This window comes from Benincasa hispida, chromosome 11 (assembly GCF_009727055.1).
Source record: "Benincasa hispida cultivar B227 chromosome 11, ASM972705v1, whole genome shotgun sequence".
In the NCBI taxonomy this organism is placed as follows: Eukaryota; Viridiplantae; Streptophyta; class Magnoliopsida; order Cucurbitales; family Cucurbitaceae; genus Benincasa; species Benincasa hispida.
Genome location: NC_052359.1, coordinates 27,862,033 through 27,882,928, shown reverse-complemented (window position 1 = coordinate 27,882,928; position 20,896 = coordinate 27,862,033). Strand labels below are relative to the sequence as shown.

Below are 20,896 nucleotides of genomic sequence, written 5' to 3'. Positions count from 1 at the left end.
CTCTCCTTAGATACTTGAGGATATTCTTAACGATAGTCTAGTGATCATATCCTGGATTAGACTGATATCTACTGATTATCCCCATCACATAATAGAAGTTAGGTCTAGTACACAACATCGCATACATCAGGCTGTCAATAGCCGATGCATAGGGGATCCATCTAATTTCCTCAACCTCTTGAGGTGTCTTAGGACACTATTCCTTAGAAAATATAACTCCATGCCTGAAAGGTATTGAGCCTCTCTTTGAGTTCTGCATCAAATACTTAACAAGCATTTTGTCAATGTACGATGCTTGAGACAAAATTAGCGTTTTGTTCTTTCGATTTTTAAATATCTGAATTCCCAGAACAAACTGAGCCTCTCCCAAATCTTTCATTTGAAATTGGGTTGCTAGCCAGTTCTTAACTTCAGTCAGTAGACCTACATCATTCTCAATGAGTAGGATATCGTCTACATACAACACTAGGAAATCTACTGATCTATTGATGATTTTCTTGTATACACAAGGCTCATCAACATTCTGATCAAAGCCATAAGATTTGATTGCAATGTCAAACCTTATGTTCCAAGATCGAGAAGCCTGCTTCAGTCTATAAATGGATTGATTAAGCCTGCAAACCTTTTGCTCTTTGACCTTAGGTTATGAATCCCTTAGGCTACTCTATATAAATGGTTTGCTCAAGATTGACATTCAGAAAGGTAGTCTTGACGTCCATTTGGAAAATCTCATAGTCATAATATGAGGCAATGGACAGAAGAATTCGGATAGAATTTAGCAAGGTAACAGGTGAGAAAGTCTCCTCATAGTTGACTCCCTCAACTTGGGTATAATTCTTTGCCACTAGTCTAACTTGTTAGGATCTACTAGCATGCAATGGAAGCAAAGAGAATTAATAAGCACTCTAATTACATTTAATTTAAGTTCTAAAAGCATGCTTAAACAGAAACTTCAGAAGAGGGTTTCTAAACTACTTACCTTTGCTGAATTCTCCCTATTCCAAGTTGCACTTCACGTGATTTCAGCTCCAATTCAACAGTGAACCACCAAGAGATCATCTCTACTATTCTTAGCCTTGAATATGAGTGGTGGAACTAAAAAATGAAGTTAATTTATGAAGGGAAAAAGGGGTTTGAAGGTGATGAATAAACTTTTCTGCAGAAATTAATTTCAGCAGCCAAGAACTTTTACTAGTAGAGTTTTAGTCCAATTAAGAGTTTGTTGGGTTTTATGTCCTAAAACTCGTGGTTTGTAAATAATAAAACTTATTATGAAAATTCAATAAGTCGTTATTAAATATATGAATTGCTTATTTCGTTTTAGAAATCCAATAAACTAAGAGACCCATGACCATTACATGAGTACTTGAACTTTATGTGGAGACATAAAAGTGGATCAGGTTCATGTAAATAGTCAAAATGATCTATAGTATATGAATGAGGTTGGGACCCTTATTCTGGTAACACTATTGGATGCGGCCCACTCTCTAGTTGTTACAAACAGTCGTAAAGTGCTATGGACGATGTGATCCTAATTCGTATATGTTATGACATGAGGAGTGGGGCAGCCTGTGCAATGAGTTTATATAAGATCGGATTACAAAATTAGTCATTCTTACTTTATAATATTGTTTACTATTTAAGACTGACTATTTCAAATTGATGACCTAGGCAAATTGACCTTAATCCTGAGCTAACTATGAACTCTTGTTTATTCAAGATTATCCTTAGATTTGCATAGGTGAGGGTTGGTTCAACAGCGCTGGCTCAATAAACCTCCATTTCAGGGGTAAGACTAGGTAGATAACTAGGGACATAGGTGAAGGAACTCTTATTCAAAAGTACCTACGAGCGGAAGCGAATCTTTCCAATTCATTGTGACAAAATTACCACATATACATTCAAAATATAATAATATGCATTCATAATGCTAAAAAGATCAAGAGATCATACCAGATGAAGATTTCTTCTTCACAGTAAGTCTAAAACCCAACCGTCCACCTCGAACAATCACCACTCGGACAGAAGGAAACGGAGATAACACCACCACTCAGAGCCCTCAGTATTCTTGGAGTGAGAATCCAAAGTGTGGGTTTTGTTCGGATTTGGTAGAGGGAACGAGGAAGAGAGACCATACAAAACAATCAAATAAGTGGGAGATAAGGTCGTCTATTGCATAGACAAGATACTTGATCGTTTAGGTGAAATATACAATCGTGTAGGAAAAAGTAAGCGATCGTCTAAACAATCGTGTAGGAGAGGGTAAGCGATTGTCTAAACGATCATGTAGGAAAAGGGTGAGCGACCGTCTAAAGGATCGTGTAGGAAAAACTAAGTGATCGTCTATATGATCGTTTAGTAAATATCGGGAGCTAAATGATCACTTAGGAAAAGGTAAATGACCGTTTAGTTAATAGCGCGCGAAGGTGTAATCGGTAAGCAATCGTTTAGTAATATCGTATATGTAAGCGATCGTGCAGGCACTATCGTATTGGCACTGATTTTCTAAACGATGACACTCTCTTTAACACAATGTCCACGCCTCCATGCTCAACACACCGTCAGCTATTTATGCATCTCAAAGTGATCTTTCAATACACTCATCCGTTATTTAGAACAGAAGAGATGTCGTCCCATTTCCTTTATAGCCGTCCAATGAATGTGATCTCATCATATTCATAACATATAAATTAATATCATATATTAATTATAATATTTTCCTCTACTAGATATAAATTATATTTATACCCAATTTCTTCCAAATTAATGTATCTCGTACATAAAGTTAATTATATCATATTTAATTAACTCATTCAATTATATCATAGATAATCGAACTCCCTCTTGTCAATTTGAACATTTCAATCTGATCCAAAAACTGACTCTCAACTTGTATCCAAGCTACCAAGGGGACCTTATGAACCTATGGCTCGAAGCTCCAACGGTACATGATAGTTGACTAAAATCTTTAGTCACAATATCCACCATCCGTTAACTGCCAGGCATTTCACTAAAGACCGACAGTTGAACTCTTCTTGCCATAGATATGTTTCTATGTCCATTGGATATAACCAATCATTAGTACGATGACCCTTCACAGATGCTCATAATTATAGCAAACCAATTTACTGTTTTGCCCCTGTAATTACATCTTCCTCCTTAAGTACCATTGATCCCTCTAATGAACAATACAACATAGTCCTACTATGTGTGAACACCTCTCGGGCCATGAGAAGGTGTGTGGCGCCATATTGTTCAAGCCCCAAAATCAGCCCTTAAGAGAGCAATCTATCTACTTACCCTTACTTTTAGGGAAGGAGTGAACTTCATCTTGTGAAGCTGAGTTCCCAGCTCCCAAATTAGACGAATCCCCAAAATGGTAGGTTTGAGTCGGTGCTCTGGCCACTCACACCCATGCAAATCAAAGGACCGCCCTTAATGGCAGGAGTTCCTAACTCACTCAGGATTGAGGTCATGTTACCTATGATCATCCTAGTGAAGTGAAGTCTCAGTCATGAACATAGTTATATGACAAGACATTAACACTTCGAGGTCAGGTCTTATACAAACTCTTTGTATAGGACGCCCCTACTCGCATGTCCACTACACGAATGATCAGGATCAGACCATCTATCATAAGTCACAACATTTGTAACAATTCCAAAAAGCGAGTTGCATCCGTGGTGTTACCAGGATAAGGTTTCCCTCCTTTATCCATATACTACAGACTATTTTGATTGTCACTTAAGACAAGATCCACTTGTATGTAACTACATACATGCTTAAGTTACATAAAGACAACTAGGGATATTAAGTTTATTGGTTTGTGGTAAAATAAAAAACATCTAAATGTGCAAAGTCAAGTAGTGAAGTAAATATCATATATATTATACATCACAAGTCTTTGTACAAAGTTGTTTACAAACTGCAGGTCACGAGACTTTAGGGCACAAACCCCAACAATAGGATGCAAGATGGAATTCACTCCTACCTGCTTTCAGGGATAGTAGAGAGGTTGTTCCCTTAAGTACTGACTTCAGGTCTTGAATAAGGGGCCCCACCCTCTCATTGGCCCGAGATGGACTCATTTTGTTGATTAGATCATAAATCAATTGTTCATTAGAGGATCAATGGGACTTAAGGAACAAGAGGTAATCTCGGGGGTGAAACAAATATTTGACCCAGCCGTTATTATGAACAACCTATGAAGGGTTAACTTACTGATCATGGTTATATCGAGTGGACATAATATATTTACAGTGAGGGGAGTGCAACTATGGGCTTTAGTAGAGTGACCCATTAGTTAACGAATAAGGGTTAATTTGGTGTAAAGAGTTTAGCCAACTAATCTTGAATCGTTTGAGCCCATAATCTATAGGTTCACAAGGTCCCCCTACTAGCTCATAAATGGATTAGCTTTAGAGTTGCGTGACAAGTTAATTTGAAAAGTTCAAATTAGAATTAAGAAAATTAGTAATTATATGTGATATAATTACGCATTTAATTTTAGAATTAAACGAAATTGGAGGATTAATTAATATTTAAATATGATTTAAATATTAAATTCATGAAGGTGAAATTTGTGTAAAACTAATTTAATATTTGATATTAAATTAATTAGAATTAATTAAATTGTTTAATTAATTATTTTTTATTAATTTTATTAGTTTTCAAAAATTAATAAATTTTTAATTTTGGAAACTAAATTGATTTTAGAAATCAATTTATAAAACAAAATTGAAATTGGAAAAACACAAAGAGATTGGAAAATCAAAAGTTGGAAAATTGCACTCACCTCATGAAGTAGCTCACTCAAAACCCACTTAAATTTTGCTTCAATTATCCAAGCATGAGCTGCATCTCATGTAGCCTTCTTCTTTGCATAAATGTCCTGCAATAAATAGAGAAGCTGAAAATGGAATTGAGGCATGCATTAATTGAATTTTTACAGAAAAATTCAAGTTGAAGAAGGTGTTCCTCAAGTGGATGCAATAGTGGTGTTCCTCAAGTGGATGCAATAGTGAGTTCTTCTCCAAATTCCCTTCGTTCAAGCTTGTTTTGAGTCCCACAACTCAATCTAAAGCTCTAAGAGAATAGTAGGGAAGATCTTGAGGTGGTTTACAACAAGTTTTGGAGAAGATCTGCAGCTGAATTCATGATTCAAAGAGGTTCTACAAAGATATTACTTGAAACCCTATTATTATTGTATGAGCGGGCTTTATTTATAGTCAAAATTAATGAATTAGAATGTTTATTAATCCTTGTTGCTTCCACTGCATGCTAATATACTCCTACAATTGGTATCATAGTATCATTTAAGCATTCAATTTGGTTTAATTTTGGCTTGGTGGGTGTTTTTTCATGAGATATATGAAAATGGTGCACTGATATGGTTTTCTGAGCTTTGGCATTTAAATTCTCTTTGATTCCTTGACTAAATTTGTAATTGACTCTTGTTTGATGAGCTTATATGTGTTCTCAAGAGTCTGTAATTTATTTGGAGTCATTAGAGTTGAAATTCAGTTGTAATTGAAGAAAGAAATGAAGAAGGTCGAGCTACAGTTTCCAAATCGTGAGCTTCTGCCCATAATTCGAGCGAGAGAGAGATTTTTTCAAGAGAGATTTCGTTTCGAGTGAGATGTTGATGGAAGTTCAAGTGAGATTCTAATGAAATTTTTTAGCGAGATTTCAAGTTCAAACGAGATTTTGAATCAAGTTTGAGCAAGACTTCTAGTTCGAGCGAGATTCTAATGAAATTTTGAGCGAGATTTCAAGTATGGAGCGAGAGATTAAGTTTAAGTGAGATTCTTGAACTGGTTTTCAGTAAGAGATCGACTTAGAGCGAGATTTCAATGGAACTAGTGAGAGATGAATCGTTCGAGACTGAAGCTACCGAGAAGAATGCAATGAGCGGCCAATAGCAAGATTGAACCGGTTCAGCGAGCGAGATCCAGCGAGATCAACCGATTCGACCGGTTTTTTCTTTAGTTCCTGTCCGGTTCGGCCTCAAATGGTTTTTGGTTGGTTCAGTTCAGGTAATTCTGGTCTGATTCAAGCTGTTTGGGTTCGGTTTGGAATGGTTCAAGTGGTCCGGAAGCGGTTTGGAGCTGTTTCTTGCTATTTTTGTAATAATTAGGCCTTTGCTTGCTTGTTTATACCAAAATTAAAATCGTATCAGTATGTGTTTAATTATTTATGCATATGATGTATGTTATAATTAAAATAAATCTTGTGTGTATAGAGTAAGCCATGTAGATTTAAAATCCCACCATAGGAAGCATGTTACATGCATTGAAAGTATGTTATAAAATGTTATAATATATAGTATGCATGTTTAGGGTTTCTTTTATTTAATATAAATTTTATATTAAATATGGAATACTTTTGAAGTATGTTGTGGAGTATTTATCAGATGGGAGTTTGTTGGGCTTTATGTCTTAAAAATCGTGGTTTGTAAAACAATAAAATTATTCTGAAAATTCAATAAGTTGTTTATTGAATATATGAATTGCTTATCTGTTTTAGAAATCCAATAAACTAAAAGACCCATGACTATTACATGAGTACTTGAACTTTATGTGGAGACATAAAACTGATCAGATTCAAGTAAATAGTCAAAATGATCTATAGTATATGATGAATGAGGTTGGTTGCCTTATTCTGGTAACACTATTGGATGTGGCCCACTCTATAAGTTATTACAAACAGTTGTAAAGTACTACAGACGATGTGATCCTAATTCATATATGTTATGACATGAGGATGGAGGCATCCTGTGCAAGTGAGTTTGTATAAGATCGGACCACGAAATCAGTCACTCTTACTTTATAATGTTTTTTACTGTTTAAGACTGACTATTTCAAAGCGATGACCTAAGTAACTTGACCTTAATCTTGAGCTAACTATGAACTCCTATTATTCGAGATTACCCTTATATTTGCATAAGTGAGGGTTGACTCAACAGCGCCGACTCAATAAGCCTCCATTTCAGGGGTAAGACCGGGTAGATAGTTAGGGACATAGGGTGCAAGATGGAATTCACTCCTACCCGCTTTCAGGGATATAGAGAAGTTGTTCCCTTACGTGTTGACTTCAAGTCTTGAACAAGGGGTCCCACTTTCTCATTGGATCAAGAAGGACTCGTTTTATTGATCGGATCATAAATCAATTATTCATTAGAGGATCAGTGGGATTTAAGGAACAAGAGGTAATCTCGGGGATAAAATAGATATTTGACCCAGCCATTTTTACAAACAATCTGTGAAGGGTTAATTTACTGATCATGGTTATATCGAGTGAACATAATATATCTACAGTGAGGAGAGTGCAACTATGGGCTTTAGTGGAGTGACCCATTAGTTAATAAATAGGGGTTAATTTGGTGTAAAGAGTTTAGCCAATTAATCTCGGATTGTTGGAGCCCATGATCTGTAGGTCCACAAGGTCCCCCTACTAGCTTGTAAAGGGTGTAGCTTTAGAGTAGCGTGATGAGTTAATTTGAAAAGTTCAAATTAGAATTAAGGGAATTAGTAATTATATATGATATAATTATGCGTTTAATTTTAGAATTGAATGAAATTGGAGGATTAATTAACATTTAAATATAATTTAAATATTAAATTCATGAAGGTGAAATTTGTGTAAAATTAATTTAGGATATTAAATTAATTAGAATTAATTAAATTGTTTAATTATTCATTTATTAATAATTTTATTAGAAAATTAGTTTATGAAATTAATTTTGGAAAATTAATAAATTTTTTACTTTGAAAACTAAATTGATTTTAGAAATAAATTTATAAAACAAAATTGAAATTGGAAAAACACAAAGAGATTGGAAAATCAAAAGTTGGAAAATTCCACTCACCTCATAAAGTAGCTCACTCAAAACTCACTTAAATTTTGCTTAAATTATTCATGCATGAGCTCCATCTCATGCAGCCTTTTTCTTTGCATGAATGTCCTGCAATAAATAGAGAAGCTGAAAGTGGAATTGAGGCATGCATCAATTGAATTTTTACAGAAAAATTCAAGTTGAAGAAGGTGTTCCTCAAGTGGATGCAGTAGTGAGTTCTTCTCCAAATTCTCTTCGTTCAAGCTTGTTTTGAGTCCCACAACTCAATTTAAAACTCTAAGAGAATAGTAGGGAAGATCTTGAGGTGGTTCACAACAAGTTTTGGAGAAGATCTGCAGCTAAATTCGTGATTCAAAGAGGTTCTACAAAGATATTACTTGAAACCCTATTATTATTGTATGAGCGGGCTTTATTCATAGTCAAAATTAATGAATTAGACTGTTTATTGATTCTTGTTGCTTCTGCTGCATGCTAATATACTCCTACACCAGACACATCATATATTATCTAGATGATAAAAGTAAGCTATCACTACAAAGATACTTCATGAGCACTTCATGAATTGGCAACATCTCTTTTGAGAATATTTCCCAAATTAAAGATAAATTTTAAAAGAAAATTATGTTGGAATTAAATGTTGATGACATTTATTGCAAGTAACGTATTTTTCAATCCTTTTGACTTATACCAGTAACTAAAAACTAAAACTCTTGAGAGAAAATGGCATAACCTTGAACTATATAGAACATGTTATTTAACTATATGGAATCTTTTACCCATTCTAATTCAACATAGAAATTAAAAAAAAAATCAATAGATTTAATATTAATCTCATTTATATTAATTCAAAATTTCTATTGCTATGATACTTCAGTGAATTAGAACAAGCGCCATGAAAGGGTGGTCAGTTATTCCTCCCGAAGCAAGGGAAGATAGGTGACAATCTTGTATGGAAGAAAACTTGTAAAAAGTCTCTTCCATTGTCAAGATCCTTGTAACAGAGGTATCACCCACTGCGCGGATCTTGACATTCAGGGTATGGAGCCACCATCATCGAGGTCAGCGTGTGTAGGCACATAAAGCTTATAGAGGTCACCACTCCCCATCTTTATAGGGGCTACGCACTATTCCTGTCTCTTATACACATCTAGATGTGTATAAGAGACAGTTATAGGGGTTACCACTCCCCGTCGTCAAGGTCAACGTGCGCAGGTCAGACCCTTCCGTTCTTACGGAAGCTTCTGCATGCAACCTCTCCCTTTCTAAGGGGAGTGGAGCTCACTTGGCTTGTCATGCAATAATCATGGTCGACATATAGCTTGCAGTTGATGCCGTCTTGTCTCAGTTACGAGCTTCCCTATAGCATGTTGACACACATCTGTCTCCCATTTACTATAAATATTTTCTCCATTCACCTTGATATTGACCCAATGCAAACGCCATCCGAAGGGGAACGCTCCTAAGGCGCCTCAAGTTCGAGTGTGCGTCTTACGGTGTGAACTTTCACAAAGAGCATGAGAGAAAAATTATATATAATATATATCTTCTCGCTAAGTATTTTAAGATAAAGGGTTCATTACTTAGGTAAATTAGGCTAAAAAATTTATTTAAGTCTTGTTAAATTTGTTCAATATAAGTCTTATATTGGATAGTCGAATGATGTATGATTATCATTTATTAAACACTTTAATAATTATAATCATCTATTGCATGCTTATAAAACATTTGACTAATTAACCTTCCAAGTCGATTTCCAAGTAGGGGTATTCCGTTTCCGTCAGCTTAAATACACCAATCCTCTACAGAATCTTCCTTAGACGAAGGTCCCTTATATGCGAATGTTTTATAAATCTAATCTTTTATTTTCTCATATTAATCCTATTAAAAGAAAAATAATAGATTTATTTTAAATCAAATCTTATTAGAAATAAAATGAAGACTAGTTAAAAAAAATTAAACCATTTTAAAAAAATAATTAATCTTATCATAATCACATTAGGCTAGCATTGAAATCGAAACATATGCATCTCGCAGTATTATTAACCGAATATAACAATTATAAACAAATTAATAAAACTATATACCATGCCGATCATATTCATTAACATATAAAATATAACTTTTATATTAATGTTAATAAATAACTATACAGTAAACATGTTTTTAATCAAATATTAAAACATATAATAAAACTCATATATTATAATCATGCAAACTATATAGATTAATCATGCATGTACATACTTTAGGAATTAACCTAAACTTTAAATATAACATTTATATTTAAATTATAATGCATGATCATGTCTTTTCATTAATTAATAAAACTCTTATATCAATACCAATGAAAATAATAAGCATGCAATCATATAATATAACACTTATATTAAAAAAATGTATTACATGCTTATAAAAACATGCAACCATATAATATAACATTTATATTAAACATGATGTATGTGTATGCTTATAAAATCATGCAACCATATAATATACCATTTATATTAAATATGATGCATGAACATGTTTATCATAAGGTAGGATTTTAATCTATATGACATACATTATGCAACATATATAATATAATTTAATCATACATCATATGCAAAAATTAAATTAAACTATCAAAATAGGCCAAATTTGGCACTTCCTAAAAAGATTAAATTAATATAATCATATTATATTAATTTAACCAAAATAAATAGATAAATAAACAGAAAAACTACTATAAACTACTCCCAACTTAGCTTGAAACCAAGACTTATTGCTTTTTAGGTGCACGCCTAACTTAATTCATTCTCGTTATTTGGTTTTATTGGATTATTATTTGATTTTTGTAGGTTTTGAGTATTTAGGAGGTGGGACAGATAGACAAAGTAAAATCAAGGTTAAACATGTTCAAATGGAGCTCCTGAAGCATCGACCAATTGAAAAATAAAAAATTACAAAAGAGTGTCGCAACCCTGCATTGAGTGCAGCGTTATACTGGAAGAAAAAGGCATGTCAAGCATTGAGTGTAGCTACTCTCCACCTTACACTATATGTTACACTAAGACCCATGAGCAACTTTTCGTGGAGCGTAACGACACCATAGAGTAGCATAGCTATGCTACGAATTTTGAAGAAATGTCATTCACGCACGCAGACCTGATGAATGAAGAGTGTAACATCATAGCATAACAACGCACAAGGCCTACGCTATGCACTGGCCAGTGTTGCTACGCTCTGCTCAAATATATATATAATGTTTGATTATTAGGCCAATTTGGGGAGTACGAAATTCACCCAAAATTCTAGACCATCTGCTTTCACTCTTCATTTTCCTTCTCCCAATCATCTTTCCTTCATTTTTCCTTGTAATTTCTTAACATTGGATTGAAGATTCTTGGAATTATGTGTGGCTAAGGTAATTTTTTCTAACCTAAGGAAGGATTGAAACCCATTAAATCTTAGTTGGGAGACTTGATTTTTCAATTCTATGATGTATGCTTGCTGATATTTCCCTATTCTTGAATGATATATGAATTTTTATGCATTGAATTTATGGGTTTTTGGCCAATTCTCATTAATTCTTGGATTGCTAGAGACTACAAATGCTCTAATGTGTTTTTAAACTCAAGGGACAAGATCTAAAGCTTGCTTGGATGTGAATTAGGTTGTTTAGAATAGTTTTTTCATAAATTTTGCATGATCGGCCAATTTCAAGAATGAATCGATTGGTAACATAGGCTATCAGGGTTATTGAATCGACTTTGCTAGATTACCTCACTTAATCCGATTGCTTATTTAATTTGGACTAATAAACTCAATTAGTTAAACATCTAGGTTGATTAAGAAATTAATCATCATATTAGGGCATGTAGTTTTAGTCTTCTAGGATGCATGAGCTAACATAAAAGCTAGTGAGCATTCATAAATTAGAAGTTTGATGAGCAACCAAGTGAATGGGTGCACTCGAAATCCCTAGGCTAGGCTTCTTTATTGAATTAATTTTTTTTAATTACGTTTTTACATTCAATTGCAACAAAACAACCAACAAACCCCCTGTTACTACTCTAATTCATCAATAAGCTTGAACATCCCAAGATTTCTTGTGAGACAACTCAGTCTTGCCACTTATATTAAGTTGTAATATAGGTAGTATAGATTGGAGTTAAAATTTTATTTGATCTGTGAGGATTTGTAGGTGACGAGAAAATTCCTTGCCATCATGCTTGCCACTATAATTCTTAGGAATCTTAATGTATTTGTCTATCTATGCTTGACTTTGTTGTGGCTTGATCACCCATGATTCTTTCTATACTTTGCTAGGGAAATTTTCAAAGCTTGTTTGAGGAACAATGTATTTTCAATGCTTGCCACTATATATGCTTGTTAAATTTTCAATGTAGAACTCTAAGAGGGGTTTACTCCCTTTCAGACATGGAGGTATATTGTTTGAGGAACAATGTCCTAAGACACCTCAAGAGGTTGAGGAAATGAGACAGATCCCTTATGTATTGGTTGTTGGCAACCTGAAGTATGCGATGTTATGTATTATACCTGACATCTACTATGCAGTAGGGATAGTCAGTACATATCAGTCTAATCTAGGATTTGATCACTGGACCGCCATTAAGAACATCCTCAAGTATCTACGGAGAACGAGAGACTACATGCTTATGTATGCTTCTAAGAATTTGATCCTTATAGGATACACAGACTTTGATTTCAAAACTGATAAGGATTCTAGGAAATCCACATCAGGATCAGTGTTCACTCTTAACGGAGGATCAATAGTCTGGAGGAGCACTAAGCAGGGGTGCATTGCTAACTTCACCATGAAGGCTTAGTATGTAACGACTTGTGAAGCTGCTAAAAAAGTTGTGTGGCTAAAAAAAAAATTTACTAATTTGGAAGTGGTTCTAGATATGTCAAAGTCCATCACCCTTTATTGTGATAATAGTGGTGTTGTGACTAATTCCTGAAAGCCTCCGAGTCACAAGCGCGGAAAGCATATAAAGCGGAAGCATCATCTCATCCAAGAGATTGTGCACCGAGGGGACGTGATCGTCACATAGATTGCTTTGAAGCACAACGTTGTTGATTCATTTACAAAGGTCCTCACAACTAAGGTGTTTGAGGGTCACCTACAAAGTATGGGTCTACGGGACAGGTCACATTTAGACTAGGCAAGTGGGAGATTTTATATTGGACGCATGTTATGCCCTAGTTTGTTGCTTTGTGAACTTGTATATTAGTATGATTTTTATATTGTATATCCCACTAGCTTTAGGTCAAGAGGGAGATTGTTGGGGTTGATGCCCTAAATCTCGTAGGGTTCAGTAGTTTGTAATTGTATCGTACAAATATTTTATTTATTTAATAAAATATGAGACATTTTATTTGATATTTAATAGCATTAAACCCACAAACCAATAAACTAACATTCAATGTTATCATCTGTAACTTAAACATGTATGTAGAGACATACAGGTCGATCATGTTTAAGTGATAACTTAAATGGTCTGTAGTAGATGGATAAGGTGGGATACCTTATCCTGGTGACACTACGAATATGGCCTGCTTTGTAGATGTTACAATTGTGGTAAAGTGTTACAAATGATCTGATCCTGATCATTCATGTAGAGACATGTGACCGAGCTATTTTATACAAAAGAGTTTGTATAAGACTAGACCACAAAATGACTAGTCTCATTATATAATGTCATTCATAATAGAGACTTACATTTCATCAAGATGACTATAGATGACATGACCTGAATCCTGAGTGAGTTGTGAACTTCTACCTATAAAGGCGGTCCTTTGATTTGTATAGGTGAGAATGGCCAGATCGTCGACTCGATAAGCTTACAATTTTGGGGATTTGTCTGATTGAGGAGTTGAGAACACAACTACATAAGACGAAATTCACTCATTCCTCAATGTCGGGGTAAATAGATAAACTACTCCCTTAAGGCTAATTTTAGGGCTTAAACAATATGGCACCACACGTTCTCCTGACTCGAGAGGGGGGTTTAGTCATAGTTGAACTATGACTTATTATTCATTAGAGGGATCAGTGGTACTTAAGGAATTAGATGTAACTACAAGGGCAAAACAATCATTTTGGCTAGCTATACTTACGAGCAATTTGTGAAGGGTCATCACACTGTTGATTAGTTATATCCAATGGACACAGAAATATATCTGTAGTGCGAAGAGTGCAGCTATCGATCTTTAGTGAAGTGCCTGACAGTTAATTGATGTTGAATAATTTAATTAAAGGAGTTCAATTAATTATTCAAGTACCATTGGAGTTTCAAGCTAAAAGTCCATGAGGTCCTCTCTATAGCTCAACAGGGATTTAATGAGAATCAATTTTGGATTAATTTGACTTGTTCAAATTAATTGAGGGAATTAATTATGTGTGATATAATTAATTTTAATTTAATTATGTATGATATGATTATTATAATGTATTTGGTACATTATAATATAAAATTTATTTGAGAGAAAATAAATATTAATTATGTGAATTGGTTTCATATAATTAAATTTAATATGAATGAGATTTATATTATGTATTAATGAGAGAATTAAAGTCTATAGGTTATATTGTATTTGATACAATATAAAAACTATAGATTATATGTTATATGTGATACAACATATGGTTTATGTTGGGTTTTATGTCCGAAAACTCATGGTTTGTAAACAATTAACTTATTCTGAAAATTCAATAAGTTATTGTTGAATATATGAATTGCTTATTTTGTTTTAGAAATAAATCTAATAAACTAAAAAGATTCATGACTATTACATGAGTACTCAAACTTTATGTGGAGACATAAAAGTAGATCAGGTTCGAGTAAATAGCCAAAATGATCTACAATATATGAATAAGGTTGGGTGCCTTATTCTGGTAACACTATCAGATGCGGCACACTCTGTAGTTGTTACAAGAAGTTGTAAAGTGCTACAGATAAGTAATCCTAATTCGTACATGTCATGACATGAGGAGTGGGGGCGTCCTGTGTAATGAGTTTGCACAAGATCGGACCACGAAATTAGTCACTCTTACTTTATAACGTTGTTTACTGTTTAAGACTTACTATTTCAAAGTGATGACCTAGGTAACTTGATCTTAATCCTGAGCTAACTATGAATTCCTGTTTATTCGGGATTATCCTTAAATTTTCATAGGTGAGGGTTGGCTCAATAGCGTCGGCTCAATAAACCTCCATTTCAAGGGTAAGACTGAGTAGATAGCTAGGGACATAGGGTACAAGATGGAATTCACTCCTACCCGCTTTCAGGGATAGTAGAGAGGTTGTTCTCTTAAGTGCTAACTTCGGGTCTTGAACAAGGGGCCCCACCCTCTCACTGGCCCGAAAGGGACTCAGTTTGTTAATTGGATCACAAACCAATTGTTCATTAAAGGATTAGTAGAACTTAAAGAACAAGAGGTAATCTCCGGGGTAAAACAGCCATTTGACCCAACCGTTATTATGAATAACCTGTGAAGAGTTAACTTACTAATCATGGTTATATCGAGTAGACATAATATATCTACAGTGGGAGGAGTGCAACTCTAGGCTTTAGTGGAGTGACCCAGCAGTTAACGAATGTGGGTTAATTCAGTGTAAAGAGTTTAACCAATTAATCTCGGATTGTTGGAGCCCATGATCTGTAGGTCCACAAGGTCCCCTTACTAGTTCTAGCTCTAGCTCATAAATTGATTAGCCTTAGAGTAGCGTGATAAGTTAATTTGAAACGTTCAAACTAGAATTAAGGGAATTAGTAATTATATGTGATATAATTACGCGTTTAATTTCCGAAATTAAATGAAATTAGAGAATTAATTAATATTTAAATATCATTTAAATATTAAATTCATGAATAGGGGTCTATGATGGTGGAATTAATGTCAAATTAATTTAATATTTGATGTTGAATTAATTAAAATTAATTAAATTGTTTAATTAATTAATATTATTAATTTTATTAGAAAAATAATTATTAAATTAATTTTGTAAAATTAATAAAGATTTCTTTTTTGAAAACAAAAATTGATTCTAGAAATCAATTTGTAAATCAAAGTTGAAGAAAAAGATGGAAAGTAGAAAATCCCAAAAGTGGGATTTCTCCACTTTCTATTCATAGTTGCTCACACAGTCTCCACCATTTTCATGAGTCAATCTTCCAAGCATGAGCTGCAATTCATGCAGCAATCCTCTTTGCATGATAGTCTTGCAATAAATAGAGAAGATTGAAGTGGAAATCGGGCATGCATTTGTATAGTTTTTGCTGAAAAACTTGAAGTTGAAGAAGGTCTTCTTCCATGGTGATGCAGTAACCTCATCTCCAAACTCCCTTAATCCAAGCTTATTTTGGGTCCCACAATTTAATCTAAGGCACCAAGAGGATAGTAGGGAAGACCTTGAGGTTGTTAACAAGCAGATTTGGAGGAGATTTGCTGCTGGAATTGAGATTCAAGTGGTTCTTCAAAGGTATGTCATGAAACCCTCTTATTAGTTTATGAACATTGTTCGCACGAGATTTCAAGAGAAATTTATTTCGTGGAACTTAAACTTTGTATTTGTATTAATTTTGTGGAAAGTGAGTACAATCTCTAATACATAATATTTTGATGCCTTCAAAATAAACTATAATCTTTAAGTTGGTTGATCTTCTTGAACGATCGGCCTTTGGGCTTGTTGATCTTCTTGGATGATCGGCCTTTGGGCTTGTTGATCTTCTTGGAGGATTGACCTTTGGGCTTGATGATCTTCTTAGATGATCGTCTTGGGCTTGTTGATCTTCTTAGAGGATCGTCCTTTGGGCTTGTTGATCTTCTTGGATGATCGGCCTTTGGGCTGCTTGATCTTCTTGAACGATCGACCTTTAGGCTTGTTGATCTTCTTGGATGATCGATCTTTGAGCTTGTTGATCTTCTTGGAGGATTAGTGTTTGCACGAGGCTTCCGAAAAAACTTGTTTCGTGGAGTTGAACTTGAGTTGGTGTTGATGTTGATGTTGATTTGATGCGATGTGGTTCGATCTCTAGTACTTGATCCTCTGATTCTCTCTCGGTTGAATGCGTAAGCTTGATGTTCAGAAGCGGGGCGTGTGGATGTTCTTAAGCTTCGAATCTTGGAAGAATATTTGTATCTTCAAAGGACTTCAGTCTTCAAGTGTGATCAGAATGCTTGTATCTTTAAAGGACTTCAATCTTCAGAATGCTTGTATCTCCAAAAGACTTCAGTCTTCAAGTGTGGTCAGAATGCTTGTTTCTTCAAATGATTTCAGTCTTCAGAATACTTGTATCTTCAAAGGACTTCAGTCTTCAAGCATGGTCAGCTTTAGGAGTCAAGGAGTCTTCTAATTGTAGAAAATTCCCTATAAGCTCTCTGGAGTATAGAATTACTGACCTTTCGAAATGAGGAGAGCTTCTCTATTTATAGAGTTCACGGATGGGATTGGGCTTGGACTTTGGGCCCAATTAGTTGGACTTTGACCCAAATAATAATATCAAATTGGACCAAATTAATCATTCAACAGTCATGATAAAACCACGTGGCGTCATCGAAATTTGTCTTCAACTTCTATTCGGGACATATGTCAACTTCTAATTGAGCCCAAATTTAATGATTTGGAATTTCGTCATTAATTTAGTAAATGACATGGCAACTTGTGATTGGTCAAAAATTTCTCATTCAACAAACATGCTTAATTCAAGCCAAAATTAATGAATTAGAATGCTTAATGATCCTTTTTACTTCCGCTGTGTGTTTTCTAACTCTAACAGTTTAATATATATATTATATGATGAATTAGTTATTATATAAATATATATTATATTTTATTATATTTATAATTTTAAATTTTAATTATAGGAGGAGGGAGTTGTAACTCCATCCCCTTCTTTATCTCATTTTCATACGTTTGGAGAGGGTGGTTTCTTGATATTCTTAATAGAAGAATTAAGAAAACCATTGATTGCTCTGTATTTTTTTTTTTCCAGAGTTTTCCTCTCCTCCTCTCAATCTCACTCCCTTACCCAAAATATTGCAAAACCCACAACTCTTGCAGATTCTCTTTCCCTACAGAGAATACATAGGAAACACTTTTGGTGGTGGCCATTTGAATTTGTTCGTGATTGTCTTGGAGAAGAAGATCACGTGAAGAAAGGTTTTTCAAAGGTAAGGGTTTCTAAATCATATTCTTCCTTTTATTTCTTTTATGCATGCCGTAAATTTTCTTGATCATGCATATTCTATTTACTATAAAAATGGTATTTTGTAAAAATAAAATTAAGACCGATCCCCACGTTTTTGCTCAGAGCCTTCACAGGTTCCTTTAATCATAAGTTACCAAATTGAGTGTTTTGTTTAATTGACTTGTTTAATTGTACAATTGTGTTGTTGCTTGCTAAATGAATGTTTTCTAATATAGATGTGATTTATTTTATTAGTTTATTGTTGTGTTTGACTTTTATAAATATTGTCCATTAAATTGTTTCCTTGGATTGTGATGTGTTGAATTTTTTAATTTGATTATTGATTATGATCAATTTCTATTATGTTTCTTTCAAATATATTTGATTGAGTATTATTCAATGATATTTAATTGATGTGTTTTGCAAAGCATGTTTATGTTATTTGATTTTGCATGATTCTATGCCTCTCATAATTTATGCTACTATGGTGGTCCGTAGAACATGTTTAAGGTAAGCATGATATAATTGTGTGTAACATTGCATTGGAGTCTATGTGTCATGTAATTAGGTAAGAATGTTTTAGGCATAAAATACTCAAATTAAGTAGTTATGTTATGCAGCTAGATACATGATGGGATATGTATGGTTTCTGCCAACGGCTAGGTCTAGGGAACAAAACTAGTTCATGTTAACGGTATTTATGAGGCATAATTATCTTGTAAATATTACATAGTTATGGTATGGGGTATTTCTGCATATCATGACACTAAATCAAAGATATAAGTATGTATGTGAGGTTATGTAAGCAAGTGCAACTATGTTTGTTTAGGATGTCTCATGGTTTATATGCTAGGATAAGATATGCAAGCATGCAAACATTATGTGTGTGTGATCGAGGATGAAGGTTTCTTATGATGGAAAGCACTTACAAAGTATTTTTATACTACCTCTCGTGGTTTCATTATTTTTCTTTTCCAGATAGTCAGGTAGATGATGATGAGTTCGTTGAAGATAATCTTGGCATTGAAGAAGAGAAATCATGTGACAATTTACCAGAAGTTTAGCTTAACTAATTTAGAACACATTTATTTTATGTTTATTTGATATTTAAGACTATATTGTTGTTTTATTACTTTCGCTGCTAAACTTTATTTTAAAGTTTTATTTACATTGGTAAGACATGGTTTTAATAGAAGTTGAAGATATATTAAATTTTGTTAAGAAATTATGTTTGAGGAATGGTGGTCTCAATTTAAGTTAATTAAATACATATATATAAATTGGAGTCATGACATTAATAATGATTCAAAACTAAAAATGTGGTTAAACATGCCATCCATCTAATTGAACATTCAATCTAACATGTATCAATAAACACAATAGTATTAAAAAAATTCAACAACAAAATTTCCATAAAATTTCAATGCCTTAATTTAGATCCATAAGAAAATCCATCAACACCCTAGAACTAAAGAGTCTAGTCTCTCATAGTTGTCAAACACATAATTTGACAAACATACTCAACAAAGAGAATGAAAAGAATAAGAAAATATTATTGTAGATTGATTCTCCATTGCTGAAGCCTGTTAATCTCACATTGATCAGCACCTAAGGATCTCGAGTGGCCTCCAAACTCTTTCCCTCGCACTTTCTACTCTATTTTGCAGCACTATCTCATTTTAGGGCTTTGAATTTTATGTTTGGAAGCTACTGAGAACCCTAATTTTTATGGTCAAATCTTTTCAAAATTACAAAAAAAAAAAAAAAAAAAGTTGGCATCGTGATGCTGTCTTGTTCAAGCCCTCGAAAAATCCTCAACTACCGCAAAACACTTAATCTTCTAAAATCATATAATTGTTTTTTGATAATTTATAGAGTGGGAGAATCAAAATGCTAACCTCGAGATCACCTCAAGATTGATAGTATAGTCTAATTTATGCTAATTGTGCTATGCTCATTTTAGCTTCTAAATCATATAAGTTGATACAAGTTCAAATTTTCAATTTTGCATCTAATAGGCCCTTGATCGATTCAACATATCTTTTTAAAATAAGATTGAAAATTTTGGGTTTCATTAGACATAAGATTCTATTTTATGTCTAACAGACCATTTCTCAAATTTTTTTTAAAATGAATATATCAAAGACCCTCTAGCTATAAGAATGAAAAATAAGGGACTTTAAATATAAAAATTAAAAGTTTAGAGATCTATTAGACACTTCTAAAAATTTGTGAACTAAATAGATAAAAATTTAAAAGTTCAAAGACTAAACTTATAATTTAATATTCATTCTTTTTGTAATATTTGATTAGTCTCGTGATGAAAATTCATACCACTACAGATTAAATCTTGAATTGCACGTAATAGTATACGAAAAGGTCATTTCAAGTAGATGTAAGTGAAATAAAGAAACTTAAATTGGGTTCATGTCACATCATGAAATCATAGAAATAAACAAACAAGATGCAAACAATTTTTTTTTAATGTCAATATAATTATGGTTACGCATAAATCTCTGTCATTTGTTTTCTTTTATATACAAGTGTTGGAGTTAATATACCTCTACTCTGATTATTTTTGTAGACAATTTATCTTATCCTACATATTTGAATATCAAAAAGTACATATGAAATATTAAATCTTAGATAAATAATTACTATAAAATTTGAAAATATATATATTTTTTACTTAAAAAAGAATGAGTAGATTGAATCTTTATCTATATTGTTCGAGAAAGAAAAAAAGTTATTTATATAAAATTCTAAAAGGAAGACCAAAATGAAATAATGTGAGACGAAGACAAGTGGATGTTTTATTTGATTGGAAATAAAAATAAATAA

The 20,896-nt window shown here is 33.4% G+C and overlaps 1 pseudogene; it reads left to right on the top strand.

Moving 5' to 3' along the window:
* The window catches only part of LOC120090646, a 36,583-nt pseudogene that overhangs the window by 7,135 nt on the left and 8,552 nt on the right, over positions 1 to 20,896 (top strand).